The sequence below is a fragment of the Pecten maximus genome, chromosome 14 (genome assembly GCF_902652985.1).
Source record: "Pecten maximus chromosome 14, xPecMax1.1, whole genome shotgun sequence".
NCBI lineage: Eukaryota > Metazoa > Mollusca > Bivalvia > Pectinida > Pectinidae > Pecten > Pecten maximus.
This window is the reverse complement of record NC_047028.1, coordinates 22,445,990-22,452,719: the sequence shown is the minus strand read 5'-3', so window position 1 is coordinate 22,452,719 and position 6,730 is coordinate 22,445,990.

The window sequence follows — 6,730 nt, the reverse complement described above, 5'->3', positions numbered from 1 at the left end:
GGATATGGCGCTATATTTTGTAAGTGTCATGAGTTTAGGTCAACACATTCCTTAACCAACATGAAGCTTTATGATTCTAAACGTTTGAAAAAAAATGTTGACAGACGGACCGGATTAGCCCATGTCTGATGTAGGTAGTTTTCTCTGGCCCCGACACCGTGTCTGGTGTAGGTAGTTTTCTCAGGCCCTGACACCGTGTCTGGTGTAGGTAGTTTTCGCTGGCCCTGACACCGTGTCTGGTGTAGGTAGTTTTCTCTGGCTCCGACACCGTGTCTGGTGTAGGTAGTTTTCTCTGGCCCTGACACCGTGTCTGGTGTAGGTAGTTTTCTCTGGCCCTGACACCGTGTCTGGTGTAGGTAGTTTTCGCTGGCCCTGACACCGGGGGTACCGTGTCTGGTGTAGGTAGTTTTCTCTGGCCCTGTCACCGTGTCTGGTGTAGGTAGTTTTCTCTGGCCCTGTCACCGTGTCTGGTGTAGGTAGTTTTCGCTGGCCCTGACACCGGGGGTACCGTGTCTGGTGTAGGTAATTTTCGCTGGCCCTGACACCGTGTCTGGTGTAGGTAGTTTTCTCTGGCCCTGACACCATGTCTCGTGTAGGTAGTTTTCTCTGACCCTGACACCATGTCTGGTGTAGGTAGTTTTCTCTGGCCCTGACACCGGGGGTACCGTGTCTGGTGTAGGTAATTTTCGCTGGCCCTGACACCGTGTCTGGTGTAGGTAGTTTTCTCTGGCCCTGACACCATGTCTCGTGTAGGTAGTTTTCTCTGACCCTGACACCATGTCTCGTGTAGGTAGTTTTCTCTGGCCCTGACACCATGTCTGGTGTAGGTAGTTTTCTCTGGCCCAGTCACCGTGTCTGGTGTAGGTAGTTTTCTCTGGCTCCGACACCGTGTCTGGTGTAGGTCGTTTTCTCTGGCCCCGACACCATGTCTAGTGTAGGCTGTTTTCTCTGGCCCTGACACCGTGTCTGGTGTAGGTAGTTTTCTCTGGCCCTAAACCTATGTCTGGTGTTGGGTCCATACCCCAGACATGGTATCAGACCCAGAGATCCAGGGTTAAGACCGTGTTAGATAAAAACACTATTTTGAATATTATATATATCATTTTCTAGTATTTCTTTACCATATGTATCTGCCATGGATCAATTGTGACCCAGCTGAACTGTAAGATTTTAAGTACCTTTGACTGAAAACAAGAGCAAAGATTTGCCACGTTTTTTTTTTTGTTTTTTTTTGTTTACTTATTTATTTATTTATCTATTTTTTTAGTCATATTTTGAACTTGTATACCATGCGTATTGCATTCTATTGTTCCTATTGAAAATATCTCAGGTATTTGGCAAGAACTCCAACCACTATCCATATTATTTGTATTATTGTAAGTTTTACACGTATACGGGTCGTGGGCTGGGAATCCATGTCAAGTCCCTGTGATACTGTATTTACATTAGTCCCTGTGTTTCTCTGTGTTAAACATCGTCGTTTTGAAACAAAACTCGCTCCAGTTGACAGAATTGTAAAAGCGCCAAACCTGGCCAATCTGCAAGTGTTTGAAAAAGTAATAGAATGACGTCACTGTCGATTAAACGGATAATCGTATCGTGTGTATATATACTACCTGATATATAAACGAGAGTTTAAAGTGTTAGAAGTCAAAGCCTGTCAGTTTAAAATTGGTCACAAGGCGTGTGTCTGTTGATAACTATGTGTTGGTCTAGATATTTATAATGTATAAGGTATACATCAATACTACACGTAACACTTTAACGAATGTTTACACAACTTTGTTGTTATTGAATTTGAAATTCCTGGCACGCGAGCACGCGAGGACGTTACATGTACACAGCTAAGTCAACATAGCTCGTGGAAACATTCTATAACAGGAGTCGATAGTCAAGTGTTGTATCCGGGGTGTATAATCAGTACATAGAACATGTAGGACTTGTTAGTTTTCAAATCCATACGGAAATCCTTAAACTAGACTTACAAAATGTATATACCCCCCCCCCCCCCCCCCCCCCCCCCCCCCCCCCCCCCCTCATGCGCAGCTATCTTAGGAACAGGAAGCAGCATGTCTTTGGACGAACCTTTCAGAATGGACATCCTCGGTGAAGGGGGTACCACAGGGGTCTATACTGGGTCCGCTAGTTTTTAATATTTTCATTAATGACATATTTTATTCTGTTGAAGAGTATTTGATTCCATCAAATCTGAGAGTTAAGAAGATTCTTGAAATTTCAGTCAATTTGACCCTTTTTGGCCCCGCCCATTAGCCCCCGGGGGTCAGTCAGGGCCAACATGTGCATGCCATCAAACTGTCACCCAATGCTGATAATGTTTACCAAGTTAGAATGAATTCCAATTGAAATCAAACAAATTATAGTCAAAAATGTGATTTCCCTATATAAACTATGGTAAATTCTACCCCCTCCCCAGGGGCAAACGCGAGACCCCTGGGTCATGAAATTCACAATAACAGTACCTTAAGACCCTTCCATTAATGAAGATTATTTGATTCCATCATATCTGAGAGTAGATAAGAAGACTTTTGAAATTTCAGTCAATTTAACCCTTTTTGGCCCCACCCATTAGCCCCTGGGGGTCAGTCAGGGCCAACATGTGCATACCATAAAACTGTTATCCAATGCTGATAATGTTAACCAAGTTAGAATGAATTCTAATCGAAATCAAACAAGAGGCCCAGAGGGCCTGTATCACTCACCTGGATTTCACGAGATATGAAACAAGAATGATGATTACGTAAGTATATTTGTCACTGGTATTGCTATGTCAATATATCATATGCATTTTATATGGGAACGTGAAATCGACTTTTGGCACAACCTAATAGGGAATCTGCTACCACACAAATGTGAGTTATATCCATTGCTTAGTTTCAGAAAAGAAGTTGTTTAAACCAATTGACCCCTTTTGACCCTGCCCTCTGCACCCCTGGGAGGTCAGTTCCTTCCTTTATAAATTTTGAATCCTTACCAAAAAGGATGCTACCAGTCAAACATGAGCTGTTTATGAGAAGTTGATCATATCAATTTGACCCCTTTTAGCCCCACCCCTCAGTCCCATGGTAGGGTCAACCCTAAGATTTGTACAATTTTGAATCCCCACCCCATGACCATGCTACCACACAAATGTGAGTGATATCCATTGCTTAGTTTCAGAGAAGAAGTTGTTATATCAATTTAACCAAACTGACCCCTTTTGGTCCCGCCCCTCAGCCCCCAGGGGGTTGGCCCTGTCATTTGTTAAATTTTGAATTTGTAACCCAAGGGAAAGCTACCAGTTAAATATTAGAGATATCCATTGCTTAGTTTCAGAGAAAAAGTTGTTTATATCAATTCTGCCAAAATGACCCATTTTAGCCCTGCCTCTCAGCCCCGAGGGAGGTCGGTTCAACTATTTGTACAATTTTGAATCCCGATCCCAAACGGATGCCCACAGATATGAGCTCAAATATGAGCAATATCTTTTGCTTGGTTTCAGAGAAGAAGTTGTTTATATAAATATAGCCCAATTGACCACATTTGGCCCCGCCCCTCAGGCCCCTGGGGGGTCAGCCCCATCATTTGTACAATTTTGAATCCCACCCAATAGTGAAGTTATTAGGCAAATATGAGCAATATCCTTTGCTCGGTTTCAGAGAAGAAGTTGTTTATATAAATATACCCCAATTGACCACATTTGGCCCCACCCCTCAGGCCCCTGGGGTGTCAGCCCCACCATTTGTACAATTTGAATCACTAACCCATAGTGATGCTACCAGGCAAATATGAGCGATATCCATTGATCGGATTTAGATAATAAGTTGTTAATATCAATATAGCCTAATTGACCACATTTGGCTCCGCCCCTCAGGCCCCTGGGGGGTCAGCCCCACCATTTGTACAATTTTGAATCCCCACCCCATAGTGATGCTACCAGGCAAATAAGAGTGATATCCATCGCTAGGTTTAAGAGAAGAAGTCGTTAATATCAATATAGCCCAATTGACCACATTTGGCCCCGCCCCTCAGGCCCCTGGGGGGTCAGCCCCACCATTTGTACAATTTTGAATCCCCACCCCATAGTGATGCTACCAGGCAAATAGGAGCGATATCCATCGTTCGGTTTTAGAGAAGAAGTGGTTAATATCAATATAGCCCAATTGACCACATTTGGCCCCGCCCCTCAGGCCCCTGGGGGGTCAGCCCCATCATTTGTACAATTTTGAATCCCCACCCAATAGTGAAGTTACTAGGCAAATATGAGCAATATCCTTTGCTCGGTTTCAGAGAAGAAGTTGTTTATATAAATATAGCCCAATTGACCACATTTGGCCCCACCCCTCAGGCCCTGGGGTGTCAGCCCCACCCTTTGTACAATTTTGAATCCCCACCCAATAGTGAAGTTACTAGGCAAATATGAGCAATATTCTTTGCTCAGTTTCAGAGAAGAAGTTGTTTATATAAATATAGCCCAATTGACCACATTTGGCCCCACCCCTCAGGCCCTGGGGGGTCAGCCCCACCCTTTGTACAATTTTGAATCCCCACCCAATAGTGAAGTTACTAGGCAAATATGAGCAATTTCCTTTGCTCGGTTTCAGAGAAGAAGTTGTTTATATAAATATAGCCCAATTGACCACATTTGGCCCCACCGCTCAGGCCCCTGGTGGGTCAGCCCCACCATTTGTACAATTTTGAATCCCCACCCCATAGTGATGTTACCAGGTAAATAGGAGCGATATCCATTGCTCGGTTTTAGAGAAGAAGTCGTTAATATCAATATAGCCCAATTTACCACATTTGGCCCTGCCCCTCAGGCCCCTGGGGGGTCAGCCCCATCATTTGTACAATTTTGAATCCTCACCCCATAGTGATGCTACCAGGCAAATAGGAGCAATATCCATTGCTCGGTTTCAGAGAAGAAGTCGTTTATATTAATAGAGCCAAATTGACCCCTTTTGGCCCCGCCCCTCAGACCCCTTGGGGGTCAGCCCCACCATTTGTACAATTTTTAGTTGCCACCCCATAGGGATGCTTCTGACCAAATTTGGTCAAATTCTGATCAGTAGTTATGAAGAAGAAGTCAATTGTTTTTTTTTTTGTAATTTATATTTTATTCAGTTAAACATATATTATCAACAAACACAAGACATCTACATTTTATGGTCATTCACACTATTCAGCACTGATGAGTATTTCTATTATAATTTACTACGCACAAGCTTACACACACACATACACACCCACACACCCCCATTCTCGCCCCCCAGAGTCTGCTAAGCTACGCAAGCTACGTACTGACCGAGTGACATATGAAACGAAGGGAAGTAACTCTGATGAATGAGAATGACACACCCCACGCAAACACCTTCCCACACACATGAATGCTCTAGTACATATACATACATGTACACAATACTATACACATATACATGTTCATACGTACTACATATAGTCATATACTAACTATTGCATATGACAATGAGCACACATGCTTTACTACACATACAAGTACTATTTTGATATCCATCCATTGGCATGTACACACAGCACTTACATGAAAACATATCCACATACCGCACCTACTACAACTCAAATATACCCATACAAGTGCACACATACTACACATGTTGTATATATTATTGTATACATACATATATAAGAAAATGCATATTAAACACACATTCTGTTTCTATTATCCTGCTATTCATCCATGTAAAGACAAACAGACAGACATACACACAGACAGACAGATACATAAACCAACACCAACCTACTTAGACAGAAAGATACAGACAGACTAAACAGAGACACAGACATATACAGAAAGACTGACAGACATACACACAGACAGACAGATACATAGACTAACAACACCAACCTACTTAGACAAAAAGACACAGACAGACTAAACAGAGACACAGACATATACAGAAAGACTGACAGACATACACACAGACAGACAGATACATAGACTAACAACACCAACCTACTTAGACAAAAAGACACAGACAGACTAAACAGAGACACAGACATATACAGAAAGACTGACAGACATATACAGACAAACAGATACATAGACTAACACCAACCTACTTAGACCGAAAGACACAGACAGACTAAACAGAGACACAGACATACAGACAGTATTGACATACATAAATAGAAAGATAAATAGACAAAAAAGGGAGAGAAAGGGGATGGAAAAATCACAATATATTATCAGAGCAACAAAGCAAAATTATTGACCAGTTTAGTGTTTTAGAGCCTAGGAGACATGTCAGTTAAATATATTATGAAATGAAAGCTATAACCTAATTAATTTTTCCCATTTTAGCCATTCGTTTCTAAATCTCTCCTTATACATACCTCCTTTGCTATAAGCTACACATCTTTGTATGTTAAAATAGTCCTGTATAGTATTTATTAAAGCATTTAAATTTAAGGACTTATGCAGACAGCGCATTTTATATATGTACTGTTTAATTACAATGAGAATTTCATTATCAATTTTACCATTTACATTTTGTGTGAGAAGACCAAATAAAAATGATTCTTTATTAAAACCAAAAGGAATAAGGAGTGTATCTAAAAGAGTTTCAAAGCTAAGAAGAAGATTTTGAACCTCCTGACATTCCCATAAAATATGAATAATGGTTTCAATCTCTGAGTTACACAGTGTACACAAAGGCGATGGCACCATTCGAGTTTTAAATAAAAGAGAGTTTGT